We start from the raw sequence: 15,805 nt of genomic DNA, 5'->3' as shown, positions 1-15,805 counted from the left end.
GCCATGCTGGGGGCTCAGGAGTCGCCAAAATGGAGGGAAATGTAACAGAGGGGCAACTGCGGTGAGTGAAGTGCTCAGAAGCGCAAGGTAGATGTCATCACTTCACTAGACGGGACAACAGGGCAAGGCCGAGGACGCTGCTTCCCATTCCAGAATTTTCTAGATAACAACAGTTTATGAGACTGATATTTTGTGCAAACTGATTTTTTTTTGAGGGGGGAGGGACAAAGAGGGAAAGAGAGAATCATAAGCAGGCCCAGAGTGGAGCCCCTTGCGGGCCTCCATCTCAGGATTTTGAGATCATGACCTGAGCTGAAATCAAAGAGTTCAAGCTTAACCGGCAGAGCCACCCAGACACTCCTGTGAAAACTGATTTTTTAAGACGTTTATCTGAACGGGTCGTTTTATGTATGTTATTTAAATACAACAACACTCACGTTTTTGGATATTCAGTTCTATGAATCTTAACTTGTATAACCACCAAAACAAAACAAAGAGTAGATCCACTGTACAACAGACTCCTTCCTGATGCTCCTCTCTCTCACCCACAACCCTGGCAACCACTGATCCACTTTCCATGGCTACAGTTTTGCACTTTCCAGAATGTCACATAAACAGAATCTCAGAACAGGTGGCCCTTTGAGATTTGCTTTTTTTCACTGAACATAATCCCTTTGAGTTGTATCAATAATTTGTTCCTTTTGGGGGCGCCTGGGTGGCTCACTTGTTTAAGTGACTGCCTTCAGCTCAGGTCATGATCCTGGAGTCTTGGGATCAAGTCCCACATCGGGCTCCCGGCTCAGCGGGAAGCGTGCTTCTCCCTCTGACCCTCTCCCCTCTCATGCTGTTTCTCACTCTCACTCAAATAAATAAAATCTTAAAAAAAAAAAAAAAGTTTGTTCCTTTTTATTGCCAAGTACTGTTTGATAGTTTCGATATACCACAGTTTGCTCAAACCCACTAAAGGACATTTTCGTTGTTTCCAGTATTTTGCTATTACAAATAAAGCCGCGATGAACATTAGTATAAATGTTTGTGTGTGAACCTTCTTAAATCTTCATTTCTCTGGGATAAATGACCAAGAGTTCAACTGCTCGGTTATATGGCAAGTAGATATTTAGTGTTGTAAGATACTGCCATGCTCTTTTCCGGAAGAGTAGTACCATTTTATATTCCCAGGAGCAATATATCTGTGAACAAGTTTCACCACATTCTTACTAGCATTTGGTGTTCCCATTTTTGTTTTATTTTTATTTTTTTTAAGTAATCTCTGCGTCCAACATGGGGCTCCAACTTAAAACCCTAAGATCAAGAGTTGAATGCTCCACCTACCAAGTCAGCCGGGTGCCCCAGTGTTTTTTTATTTTAGCCATCCTGATAGACGTGTAGTGACATCTCATTGTGCTTTTAATTTGCATTTCCCTAATGGTTAATAATGTTGAACATACTTCCATATTCTCCAACTGTGTATCCTCTGCAGTGAAACGTCTGTTCCTGTCTGAGTTTTGAGAGATATATATTCTACTAGATATGCTCTTTGTCAGATATAGGGTTTGCAAATGTTTTCTCCCAGTCTGTAGTTTGTCTTTTTATTCCCTTAACAAAGCCATTAGCAGAGCAAAGGATTTTAACTGAGATGATGTCCACAATTTGTCACTTTTTGATTTAATGGATCATGTTTTTTGTGTCAAGTTTAAGAATACTCCTTAGCCCCAAGGATTTCCTCTTATATTTTTTCTAAAAGTTTTATAGTTTTACTTTTTATATTTAAGTCAATCACCAATTTTGACTTAATTTTTATATAAGAGGTGAAGTTTATGTTGAAGTTCATTTTTTTCCCCTATGTATGTTGGGCATCTTTTTTCTGACCCTAATTCTAACACCAAATATGTAGGTTTTTTTCAACACCACCCAATTCTCCAACCCAGCTGGATATCCAACAATTCAGTTCTGAGACTACCCACAATTAGGGCAAACTCCACAGTTCAAGGGCTTAGTCACACAAGACTGTTCCCACTCCAGATGCTGGCCAAACACTACACACACTTCTGCTCAGCTGACTACAAATTCAGTGGTTCCCCAGACGCCAGCTCAGGTTTGAGAATTCACTAGAATGACTCACAGAACTTAAGAAAACACTTTATTATGTTTACCAATTCAGTAATAAAGGATATAATTTAGGAACAGCCAAATGGGGGGCGCCTGGGTGGCTCAGTCGTTAAGCGTCTGCCTTCAGCTCAGGTCATGATCCCAGGGTCCTGGGATCGAGCCCTGCATCGGGCTCCCTGCTTGGCGGGAAGCCTGCTTCTCCCTCTCCCACTCCCCCTGCTTGTGTTCCCTCTCTTGCTGTGTCTCTCTCTGTCAAATAAATAAATAAATATTTTTTTAAATTAAAAAAAAAAAACAAAACAGCCAAATGGAAGAGATATCTAAGGCAAGGTTTGGGAGGAGGGTGGTATGAACAAATCTCCTTTGCATTCTCTAGGAATGCCTCCCTCTCAGCACATCAGTGTGTTCACCAGCCCAGAAGCTCTCTGAATCTCCTTGTCCACAAGTTCTTATAAACAAATCTTCAGCCCCCCTTCCCTCCCTGAGGTCAGGGTGTGGGGCTGAAAGTTCCCACCTTCCTTCTAGCGACCATTACCCATCCTGAAGCTATCTAGGGGACCCAAACCAAGTCATCTTATGAGCATAAACTCAAAAGGGGCTCTTTTATGAATAACAAGACATTCTTATCACTCAGGAAATTCTAGGGGTTTCTTCCAGGAATGAGGGACAATGACCAAATACGTTTTGTTATACGACAGATATCCAACTGCTCCAACACCATTCATTAAAAAGGCTATCCTTCCCCTACTGAACAGCTTTGCACATTTGTCAAAAATCAGATGAGCATGTTTTTATGAGTCTATTTTTGGGTTTTCTATCCTGTTCCATTGACCTATGTGTCAGCCAAAACCACAAACTCTTGGTTACTGTAGCTAAATAGTAAGGCTTAATATCAGTTATTCCTCTCACCTTTCTTCTTTTTCAAAAATTATTTTTGGGACAATTTTTTCTATTCTATGTCTAGTGCTTTCCCATATAAATTTTAGAGTAAGCTTGTCTATGTCTACAAGTTTATTTCTTATTTTATGTCTCTTATCTATGTCTTCCTGGGAGTTTGATGAAAATTGCATTTTTGTACACTTTTTGTATTTTTTTCTTGCCTAATTGCATTGGCTAGGACTTCCAATATGATTCCAATACCAGTAGGGAGCGCTGTCATCCTTATCTGTGGTTCACCATTATGATGTTGGCTATACATTACTGACATAAACCCTTTTCAGATTAAAGAAGTTCCTCTTTATTCCTAGTTTGCTACTGTTATTATGAAAGGATAATGAATTTTGTCAAATGCTCTGTCTACATCTATTTGTAAGAGCATGTAGTTTTTCTTTAGTCTGTTAATATGATGGGTTACATTGACTGGTTTTTTTTTTTTTTTTTAAGATTTTATTTATTTGAGAGCGAGCACATGAGCAGTGTTGGGGGGGAGGAACAGAGGGAGAAGCAGGCTCCCCGCTGAGCAGGGAGCCCGACACGGGGCTCCATCCCAGCACTCTGAGATCATGACCTAAGCCAAAGGCAGATGCCTAACTGACTGAGCCACCCAGGCGCCCCATGACTGGTTTTCAAATATTGAAACAGCCTTGCATTTCCAGGATAAACCCCCTGGTCATGTTGCATTGTTGCTCTTATGTATTACAGAATTCAAGTTGCTGACATTTTATTGAGAATATTTGTATTTATATTGATGAAGGCTATCACTCTGTAGTTCTCTTGTCATTGTCTGGTTTTAGTATCCAGGTAATGCTGACCTTATAAAATCAATCAGGAGGTGTTTCCTCCTCTTCTGTTCTCAAAGTGTGGAACTGGCAACATTTCTTCCTTAAGTGTTGGATAGAATTCAACAAAACTATCAGGGCCTTGAGTATGTTTTGAAAAAAATAAAAATAAATCACCTACTTCAGGGTGCCTGAGTGGCTCAGTCAGTTAAGCATCTGCCTTTGGCTCAGGACACGATCCTGGGGTCCTAGGATCGAGCCCTGCATTGGGTTTCTTGCTCAGCAGGGAGTCTCCTTCTCCCTCTCTCTCTCTCTGCCCCTTCTCCTTGCTCATGCTCACCTGCTCTCTCTCAAAATAAAATCCTTTTTAAAAAAACCCAAGTACTTCAATAGGTATAGGCCTATTTACTTGTAGAGTGAATTGACTGTCAAGAAATTGGGCCACTTTACCCAACTTGTTGAATTTATGAGCATGGAATTATCCAAACAGGACTAGGTTCTTTTCCAGTCTCTGTGGGATGGAGATGTACCACAATGGAATGAACACTGGGCAACATCTTCCTTCTCATCCCAATATATGCCATTATTCTGGGGCACACATACTCAATGGTCAACCTACCAAGACCTCGTCTTCTTGGTGCCTAGAGCCCCGCCTCCACTTGGGTCAGGTATTCATACACACCCCAGCTGCCATCATCAACATCCTGGAGATTCTAATCCTGTTGTCCTCTAGTGCTCTCCCAGCTAGCTTCTTCAACTCTGCCCACCTTAGGAGGCCTTCAGCCAATCACATACGCTAGAGTTAGGAAGCAATGCCATCTGTGAACTACCTGTGATATAGTAGTTTTGAAGGCTGCTGGTGTCCCTTCTCTTTCAGTCTCCTGAGTCAGAGGAGAGTAACATCAATGTCATCACCATTCACAGCAACAACAGCAAAGGCAACAACAATAACAAAACATCATCAACAACAAGAGCAGCAATGATAATAGCCACAAGGATGGGAGCAAGAGTGCAGGAGCAACTAAGACATATTGAACACTATTACATCCCAGGCACTCTCCACACCTCACTTCTCTTAATCCTAATGAGGTAGGGCTTGTCCACATTTTATTTTATTTTCAAAGATTTTATTTATTTATTTGAGAGAGAGAGAATGAGAGAGAGAACACGAGAAGGGGGAGGGTCAGAGGGAGAAGCAGACTCCCCGCTGAGCAGGGAGCCCGATGTGGGGCTCGATCCTAGAACTCCAGGATCATGACCTGAGCCGAAGGCAGTCGCTCAACCAACTGAGCCACCCAGGCGCCGCTTGTCCACATTTTAAAAACAAGGAAGGCACAGAGAAGTTCAATAATTCACCTAAGAGGGCACTTGGGTGGCTCAGATGGTTAAGCGTCTGCCTTCGGCTCAGGTCATGATCCCAGCGTCCTGGGATCGAGTCCCGCATCGGGCTCCCTGCTCCTTGGGAGCCTGCTTCTCCCTCTGCCTCTCTCTCTCTCTCTGTCTCTCATGAATAAATAAATAAAATCTTTAAAAAAAAAATAATTCACCTAAGATCACACAGCTATTGAGATGTAAACCCATGAGAAACCCAAGTCTGACTGAAGTCAAAAGATGCACTCTTAACCATGACACTAATACTCACATGGGCCTGGTGCAATGGTTTCATGCAATTTCATACAATTATTCTTTAATAACTGGGTTTTGTGTACAGGCCTTCTGAGCAGCCAAGGATTTACTACTTAAATGAATATCGATTTACTGTCAGGCAGTGTTTTCTTTTATAAATAAAATGCCCAAAGTGCACACATGCATACACACAATACCGCATATAAGGGTATTTCAATACATAAGCTAGAATAGAAGCCCTGTGAAGGCAGAAATTTTTCCATTTAACAAGCTACTAAGAGCCTATGCATACTTTTGCATATTGGTTCCCTCCACATTATAGGAATTTTCAATCTTAAAATAAAATATAATTACAGCTGATACAGGCTACAAGAAAGAAATCAGATGACATTTAATATCCAGCAGTGTGGAAGAGGGACCTTGTTGCTGTCTTTTGCTCCCACAAATATGTTATCGCAGTAACAGCCATTTCTTTGAAAAAAGTTCTAGTCTTTCTTCAAATGGATAAATCTCACTAGTCAGTTCTTCTTCCTTCTGATATTCCTGTTATCAAATCAGAGAACCAATTAATGGTAAGATGCACATCTTATATGCTACTAAGAAAAAAAAGGCTGCCAATTAAAATATAGCATGCCATCGATTACCCTGATATCTGAGATGTCAAAATGTGAAAAGAACATGTATATTAAAATAAATTAAATATAGTGACTCTTTCAGATTCGGTGTCAGGACTAACTTCCAGGCACATACTTCTTCTACAGTTGTGTTAAAAATTTGATTGTGGGTTTGTAATGGGACAAATGTCCTATAAGGGGGGTTTCTCCAGAACTCATTCTCTGACACACTAGTTGTGCTGCCCAAATGAAGTAATCACCAGATGTGCAGTTACAGAGAATCTAAAATGTAGCAGCGCCATATGTTTAAATGATAGTATTTGAGATATAGGTGGGTAGAATAAAATGCTATTGACATTAATTTCACCTGTAATTTTTACTTTTTAAAAATGTGGCCAATGGGACGCCTGGGTGGCTCAGTTGGTTGGGCATCTGCCTTCGGCTCAGGTCATGGTCCCGGGGTCCTGGGATCAAGCTCCGCATCGGGCTCCCTGCTCCGCGGGAAGCCTGCTTCTCCCTCTCCCCCTGCTTGTGTTCCCTCTCTCGGGGTGTCTCTCTCTGTCAAATAAATAAATAAAATCTTCAAAAAAAAAAAAAAGCAGAGCTATTCTGGAAACTTTTCCCACACTTGAAACACTGGTACAGGGTCTCCTGAGAATGTATCTTCTAGTGCTTGGACAGACAGCAGCTGTCCCAGAAGCTCTGCCACACTGATTACTCTCATAAGGTTTCTCACCAGTATGAGTCCTCTGGTGCCGAATGAGACCAGTGATATTCCTGAAGTTTTTGACACTGGTTACAGCCATAGGGTTTCTCACTAGTATGAATTCCCTGGTACCAGATGAGGCTAAGAGCTCTCAATGCAAGTTTTCCCACACTCTACACTCATAGTGTTTCTCTCCAGAATGATTTAAGATTTTAAGTAATCTCTACACCCAACATGGGGCTCAAACTTACAACCCAAGATCAAGAGTTGCATGCTTTCACAACTGAGCCAGCCAGGTGCCCCAGCGTGATTTTTTTATTGCACAATGAGGTGACTGTTGCAGTTGAAGGATTTTCCACATCCATAGGCTCTCTCTCTGGTTTGACTTCTCTCATGTTTAATAAAGCATGAGATATTAAATAAAGGCTTTCCACACTCTGTGCATACATAGGCTTCTCTCCTATGTGAATTCTCAGATGGACAATAAGGTAGGGAATATCGGGGAAGGATTTTTCTCACTCTACATCTATATGTTTTTTCTCCAGTATGGATTCTGTGATGCAAAACAAGGGAAGAGTGGTGGTTGAAAGACTTCCCACACTGGTTGCACTCGTGAGGCTTCTCTCCTGTGTGGGTCCTCTTGTGCTTGATAAAGCCAAGAGCTGGCACTGAAGGCTTTCCCACAATTATTGCATTTATAAGGATTCTCTCTGTATGGATTCTTCGACGCACAATCAGGATGTAATCCTTAGAGAAGGATTTTCCACGGTCATTGTCATTACAGGGATAAAGTCTCTCTCCAGTAGGAGTCCTCTGGTGCCCAAGGAAGTGAGATTTTTGTCTGAAGGATTGTCCAATTTTGTTGCATTCATAGCATTCATTTCAAATTTCTTTCTTCTCTGCTCATGAGAGCACGCACCCTGATCAAACACCTCCTCACATCCCACCCCTTTGTGTGGCTGCCTTTCTCTGATAATTACATCCTGTTCACTAAGAGGTGCAGAATGGTTGTAAAATTACCACTTTTGGTACATCTGGAGGGCTCATCTCCTGTTAGATTTCCACCAAGGTGGCCAAGCTGACCAGCTTGGCTGATAGCTGTTTTATAGTCCTTTTCATCAAGTGTGTGACCTTCACAGCTTTTCCAACAATAACATATGTAACAGGAATGCTTAACATCTGAGTCATGTTCACAGAAAGCTTTTGTTGCAGGACCTTTTTGAGATGGAGCAAAGACTGAGCAGAGACTCATGCTTTCTCCATATTCACAACCACCACAGCCTTTCACCAGACCTTCCTGTTCTTTTGTGTGGATGCTGTTTGCCTCAAATGCTTTTCAGGATTTTTTATAAAGCATTTCTACCTGTTCCTCACATTCTCAGATTTTTCCTAATGTATATAAACAGGAATCATCCCTCATGAATCTTTGCATTTTCATGAAATTAGATGGTTCCACTCCAACAACATCCTGACTTGATGTTTCCATTTTGACCTTTGTTTCCCAGACTGGAGGGAAAAAGGGAGAAAATATCTGGATCCTTAGAGGGGAAAAAAAGGAGTTAAAGTGGTGGCATGTAAATGTTAAAATTGGCCAGATGCAAATCTACTAAAAGTGACCCTCTGTCCACCCTATGACAGCAATTTCACTCATAGGTGTATAACCAAGAGAAATGTGTTCATAGATTCACAGTAACATGGTTCATAACAGCCCAAGACTGGACACTACCCAAATGTCAAAAAAACGGGTGGAGATGAATAAATTGTGGCTTATTCACATGATGAAATACTACACATCAACAAAAGTAAATGAACTACAAGTACACAAAATAGTATGGGTAAATACCTCAAGCATAATGTTAAATGAAAGTCAGACCCGGGGGCGCCTGGGTGGCTCAGTCCTTAGGCATCTGCCTACGGCTCGGGTCATGATCCCGGGGTCCTGGGATCGAGCCCCACATCGGGCTCCCTGCTCAGCGGGAGGCCTGCTTCTCCCTCTCCCACTCCCCCTGCTTGTGTTCCCTCTCTCACTGTGTCTCTCTGTTTCAAATAAATAAAATCTTTAAAAAAAAAAAAGTCAGACCCAAAGTATGTTTACTTAGTGAAAATTTTAAGCTGTACATTTATATTTTTCAGCCTGTATATTTCCATGGAAATTTTTTTTAAAGATTTCATTTATTTATTTATTTGACAGAGACAGACACAGCGAGAGAGGGAACACAAGCAGGGGAAATGGGAGAGGGAGAGGCAGGCCTCCCGCGGAGCAGGGAGCCCGATGCGGGGCTCGATCCCAGGACCCTGGGACCATGACCTGAGCCGAAGGCAGACGCTTAACGACTGAGCCACCCAGGCGCCCTCCATGGAAATTTTTTAAAAATCATACACACACCCCAAAATAAGCCAGGCATACATGGATTTTGTTCAGGTATAGACCTGCAGGGTGGGAAGAGCTAATGATGATGATAAAGGATGGAGCCATTTATATAGAATAAAAATAATTTTAGAGATTTTTAGTTTTAGCAGAGAATGAAAAATATCTCCCAATGAGGGCTGTCTTACCAGAAGAGGAGTCAAGGTGGGGTGGATTGTTCAGGAGAAACCTCCCCTCCTCTGTCTCCCAAGGCACGAGTCAGCAGCATCCTGGCCCTCGCTATCGTAGGTCAAGAACTCTATGGCCATTTACTATGATCCCACCAGCTGCCATATGCACTTGCGCTTTGTTCCACCCACTGACATCCAACAATCCCATTTACAGCTCGGTTCTTAATGACTGATCATGCAGCACGCACCCCTGGATCCACACACAGACCTCAGCCACTGCAGGCTTCATTGGAAGGGTAAGCTGTGTGACAGTGCAGGTCACGAGTCCAGTCAGGCCGGGGCTCCAGCACCTGCAGCAGTACTAGGCAGAGCCCTGCAACGCACTGCAGGCTTCCCACGGCCACAGCTGCTACAGAGCTCTCAAACAGGGGAGAGGACCCACAGCTTCTGGGGAACATCTCACTCCGATAGCTACCCCTTTCCTCTCAATTCTCAGGACTCCTAGCTAGACCAGATCCACATGCAGGACAGCAGAGAGCCACCTCTGCTCCAGACCCTCCTGACCTCCTCACATTCATGGCTCTTGTCAGACGATTCACAATCTCTCCATGTCTGCACATAAACCCATGTCCTCTCTTCACATCACATCCGGGCCACACATCCAAGAACTCAAGCTTACTCTGGTCTCTGGGGTTCTTCCTTATGCACCAGTCTTTGCCTTAGGCCAAAGATACCCAATAGTTGGTTATGATGTATTTCAGGCTCTGGAGAAGGAACTCCAGACGGGGTGCTGTGTTGTATTTTTTTAACTGAAATTTTTATTGAACATGACTGTAGATTCTCATGCATTTGTAAGAAAGATTAGGGAATGGCACCTTGTACACTTTATCTAGTTTCCCCCAATAGTAATATTTCTCAAAACTATAGAAAATATCACAACTAGAATACTAACTTTCATATGATCCACGGATCATACTCACATTTCCCCAATTCTGGCTGTACTCATTTGCTTGTGTGTGTATCAAGTTTTACACAATTTTATCACGGTGATAGGTTCTGGAGCAGTTCCAACGCCAAAATGTTGCCCATTTATAACCACACTCACCTTCCTCTCATGCCCAGAGTAATGCTTTTAATACCTTGTTTCCTAAGGATCATTTTTAGTAAAAGGCATCATGGAAGGACAGACATCTGAAATCTCGCCTATCTCTGATGATTACTCATATTCCATCCAGGGTTCCTCCTGATGCTTTCATCTTTCATTCATCCTCTGTATTTCTCCTTTCTGTGTAATCAGCCCAGAGCACAGAGATGCTGCACCTCACCAAACACCTCTTTATGCTTCAGACTGACTTAGTTATTCTCTTAATTATGAAAAACAAAAGGTCCTCTCATCTGAAGAAAACAGGGTTCTCGAAAACTGCTGCTTTCTGCCATGTTTTGTTTTATTTTGTTGCTATGTTGATTCTTAAACACTGGATCATCACTTTAAGTAAGAGGCAGCCCAGCCATGATATTAACCGTCCTTGGCAGCCATTCTTCTCTCACCAAGAGACCCATCACCTCTGATTCTTTGATTTTGCATTTCCAAGATCAGACATTATATTACAAGAAACAAAAATTTGAAAATGTTTTTGACCCCAATCTAATTCTACACTAATGCAATGTCAATAATATAAATATGTTTCAGAGATTGTTCATAGGAAAGATAGAAAGATTGTGGAAATTTGCCAAGGTCCTCACGGTGCATTAGTGTCCATACCCTCTGGGGAGAGGCGACTCCCACCATCCCCAAACATCCCTGCACCACACGCCAACAGAGTATGTCTTCTCCTCCATGCTTATATTGTTTATCCTGGAATAAATCACCACCACTCCATTTTCTCATTACTACCTGTGGTTTCAGCTTTCCTGCCTAGACACTCTGCTAAAAGCCAGAACAGAAACTGGGTCTTCTGCTAAGGACAATCTCAAAGATTCTGTAGAAATGAGTGAACCAGGTACTTCTAATCACAAATACTTTTGTGGATATGGGATTTCGACCTGATATCCCCTAGGTAAATGTCAGATTGAACTGAGAGATGGAGTCAGGATCTCCAGGATCATTTTTAGTCCCAAAGGAAGTGTTGACTTCATCAAAATGGACTGCTGCACTAATAGCCAGTGAAATAAGAATTAACTAAGGCCGAACAAATTGGTAGAAGAATTCTCCTGGTGACTATTTGGAATATTTAGTATTATTCTTACTATTTTGTATTCTGATGGTTATGTAGATCTATTTCCAATCCTCAGCACAGTAAAATATTGTTTAAATGGTTTCTCATTCTCATCGACCCCTCAGAATCCAGGATTAAACACTTTCAGCAAGCCTCTTTATTTGTAACAGCAATGTGGTTATTTGCGGAGGTTCTAAAAGACTTGGTCTTCGTTTTTAACAGACAAGTTGTGCAGTCAAGCACATATCTGAAGTATCAAACTTGAGAATAAATCCTACCATACATCAGTGCCATTATGTGACATGCCCCCCATGAAAGACAAGGGTTAAACTTCCTTTGGCACAAACGACCACAAAGCTCACCGGGGTACAGCCTGGAACCCGTTCTGTGGCGTATAGCTTTGTAGAAAGAAATGAAGGTCCCTTCTGGCAAGCTGGGAAAACTAGCATATTTGGGATGTTCAAGGAAGGAGGAATCGACCCAAATGCCTAGGTAGTACAGATGCAGTCTACATGAGTTTTCTGGGTTTTTTTCACACTTGGTATAAAAAAGCAAAACAGAGTGAACAACAGAAACCACTGGAGTGACTGAGGCTAATCAAAGCATGGTCCTAGATCCTACTAAACCAGCAGGCAGGTCAGAGTCACTAAAGAGAAGCACCATAACCAAGGTGGGGTTTACTTTGGGTACGAACTACCATTGGAAAAGGCCAGGAACACACTTCTAAGAAACAAGAAATCAAGGAGAACTAGCAATTGTGCCAACAGCAAAGCTGTTGCTTTCTGCACATAACTATGCATCATATTTGACTCCGCTTTCAGAGGTTTCAGGAAAGGATCTAGCCATACAGCTGCCATCTACTCATGAAGGAGATCCTTGGTCTCCAACTGTCCCCAAGATGCTGCTTTGATGACTTGTGATGCCTCGGTTCTCCTTCTGTCCAAAATCTTTCTTCCCCTCCTCTGCACCTTGCATTCCCAAAGCAGCACATTACACTAGGCTCTTGTTTTTTATACTGACTTCCCCTCTCCCAACGACACGGCTCCTCTGACTTCTCACTCTCTCACAGATCTGCAAGACATTGTACACTGAAGCACCAAAAAGCTGAAAGCCAGAGTCCTACTCTGACAGTACCCACCCACCTATGCTGCTCCTCCCAGTAAACAGCCACTTCGTTTTCCCAGTGGAGTGGGCCAGAAACCTGGGCCTTATCCCCCATTCTGTGTCTTTTCTCAAAAGCCACATCTAATCTGACAGCTCTGACTTTCAAATTCAGCCAGAATCCCACCACTTTGCACCTCCTCCACCCCTGCAGTCCAAGCTAGAGTCATTCATTTAAAAGAAGAAAAAATGGGCACCTGGGTGGCTCAGTCGTTAGGCGTCTGCCTTCGGCTCAGGTCATGATCCCAGGGTCCTGGGATCGAGCCCCGCATCAGGCTCCCTGCTCTGCGGGAAGCCTGCTTCTCCCTCTCTCACTCCCCCTGCTTGTATTCCCTCTCTCGCTCTCTCTCTGTCAAACAAACAAACAAATAAATAAAATAAAAGAGGAAAAAATATATATATATATCCTGTTCTCTTCCCAGAGAATCATTTTGGTATAGTTGAAGTCAAACTGTATATACAATTTTGGGTCCTTTTCTATGTTTTTCCCAGTTAATGTTATGGGTAGCTTCCACATCATTAACATGTCTTTATCAGCAGAAAAAATGGTACAGCCCCTTTGAAGAACAATTTTGGGTTGAAATCAAAATTTAAAATGCAAAGCATGTGGTAGATCAACATTAAAAATTCAAAACTAACATAAGAGGACCTTGCCCTTAGTGTTATTTCATCAAACTTTTGCTCCAGTTACATATGCATATGGGTTATGAATGTAAATGTGTTTCTTATAGTGCCTGGGTCAAAAAAAAAAAAGAAAAAGAAAACCCCAGGCTGGGGAAACCCTTACCCTTTTTGCAAGAACACATGTTCAAGATGCCCACTAAAGCACTGTTGGGAACATTGAAAAACTGCAAACTTCCCAGCTGTGCATCAATGGCAACAGTGGGGGGAAGGAGGAAAAATTCGCGGCACCTTCCCAAGGTAGACCACTGTACAACAGTGAGAACAGGACATGTGGAAACCAAATACTGGTGAGAGAAGCAGATTGCAGAAGCTCCCATATCAAGCACGTCAATCCCAAACACACACACACAAACCATACCCCATATTGCTCGAGGCTACAGATACTATAAAGGGAAAATCTCTAACAGCCTGAAGACAAAGGTTAAGTGTCGGCTAGATGTGTCACAAACCCCTTCTGTGACCTTAAGTCTCTTGGGTGGGGCCCGCTCCCTCCTGTGGTCACACTGGGGTGGCCCTTTCTCATTCACTAACCAAATATTTATTGAATGCCTACTGTGTGCCAGGCCCTGTTCTAGGTGGGGATGAATCAGCAACGGATGAGACGGATGAAGACCCCTGTCCGGTAGAGCTGGCTTTCTGGTGGGGAAGACACAGAGAACAAACTGCAAAGTCTGTCTCCATCAAACACTCACTCTGCAAATTCAGGATGCACACAGACGTGGGTCAGTTTTCTTAGTTAGCACTGGTGTGACTGACTGCCGAATCTCTACCCACTGTTCAAAAGCAGATTCAGGGAACGCACTGCTCAAGGAAGGTGGCAGGACTCTGACCAAGCTCCTAACATGTGCAGGCCAGCAGCAGTTACTGGCCAGCAGCCCCTGTTCTGGAACTCCCGAGGATTCTGGCTGCTGCTGAGGGAGGCGTGGGAGACTTGGAGCCGAGAAGAGACCCCATCTGACGCGCGACCTCCCAGGCTCCCACTGGCTACCAATGAGGAGCAGATGGTGAGGAGGGCAGAGGCATGGGCGCAGGAAGGAGGTGCCTGTTACACAGAGAAGGGAGTGGGGAAGGGGCTGAGTTCTGGAAACACCTTAGAGTTACAGACATGGCATTTTCGGGCAGGGAAGATGTGGAGGTTGGGGAAAGAGAAAGGTCAAGGTGGACCTTGAGGCCTGTGGGCAGAAAAAGGAGTCGCCATTTACAGAGCCTGGAAGGACTGGGTTTGGGGGAGACCAGAGGCTCAGCTGAGGACTCCAGAGTCTGAGGTGTCTGTCGCCCCGTGGCATTAGCGTCCTGTGGGGAGGGGCAACCCGGTCCACTACCAGGGATTGGGGGTGGGGGTGAACACTGGGAGGGCCTGGGGCGCCTGGGTGGCTCAGTGGGTTAAGCGTGTGCCTTGGGCTCAGGTCATGATCCCAGGGTCCTGGGATGGAGCCCCGCATCGGGGTCCCTGCTCGGCCGGGAGCCTGCTTCTCCCTCTCGCTCTGCTACTCTCACCCTCCTGCTCACTCTCTGTCTCTCTCAAATAAATAAATAGAATCTTAAAAAAACAAACAGAACAGAAAAACGGGAGAGCGAATTCAGTGGATAGGGGAAGGACAGGAACATTAACAGGCACCCCAAAGACGCAGTGTGGGAAACCGGCCTGTGGAAGGCGAGGGGGAGGAAGACGCCTTGGGCAGGGACCCGGGAAACAGAGAAGGCCGTGCCAGCCCAAAGCTTGCGAGGCGGGAGAGGAGGAGAGGGGGCGCCATCCAGACGGGCGAGAGCAAGGGGGAGGCGCGCACCTGCCAGGCGCTGGAACGCGGGGCGGCGGTTGCGGGCGCGGGGCGCTCCGCGCTAGCGAGAAGGAAAGGGGCCCCCGCGCGGGAGGGCAGGGGGAGAGGGGTCCGCACCGACCGGGCCAGGAGAGCGGGGTCTGCACCTCCAGGGCCAGGAGACCGGAGGGGTCAGCGCCTCGCCCTCAGCCCCGCGCCGTCCCCCACGGCCAGGTCCTGGCCTCCGCGGGCCCACCGGGCGGGACACCAAGCCGGAGGAGGGTCCTCACCGCTCGGGCCGCCGGAGCGGGGACGTGGGCGCGGGCCGATCGTGCGCAAACGCGCGCCTCCGGGTTCCCAGACGGGGCTTCTCCGGCCGCGGGGACGCGGTGGGGCGTTCGTGAGGGCTCGTTCCCAATCATTTGCCAACGTCTCCACTGCATTTTCTTTCTTATCGAGACGCCGAGTTCTTTATCTGTTTTGTGTATCAGTCCTTTCTTGCGTCTATGAGCGACAATTACCTTCCCCTAGTCTGTCGCTTGCCTTTCCACTTGCATAATACTGCTTCCTAATGAACACAGTTCTTAATTTTAACGTAGACAGGCTTATCAATTAACCTTGGTTTGGTTAAGAAATGTTTGCCTATGCCAAGATCACAAAGATGTTCTGTATTTTC

This window comes from Phoca vitulina, unplaced genomic scaffold (assembly GCF_004348235.1).
Source record: "Phoca vitulina isolate PV1807 unplaced genomic scaffold, GSC_HSeal_1.0 scaffold52, whole genome shotgun sequence".
Taxonomy (NCBI): domain Eukaryota; kingdom Metazoa; phylum Chordata; class Mammalia; order Carnivora; family Phocidae; genus Phoca; species Phoca vitulina.
The sequence above is the reverse complement of the archived record's forward strand: the minus strand, read 5'-3'. Positions refer to the sequence as shown.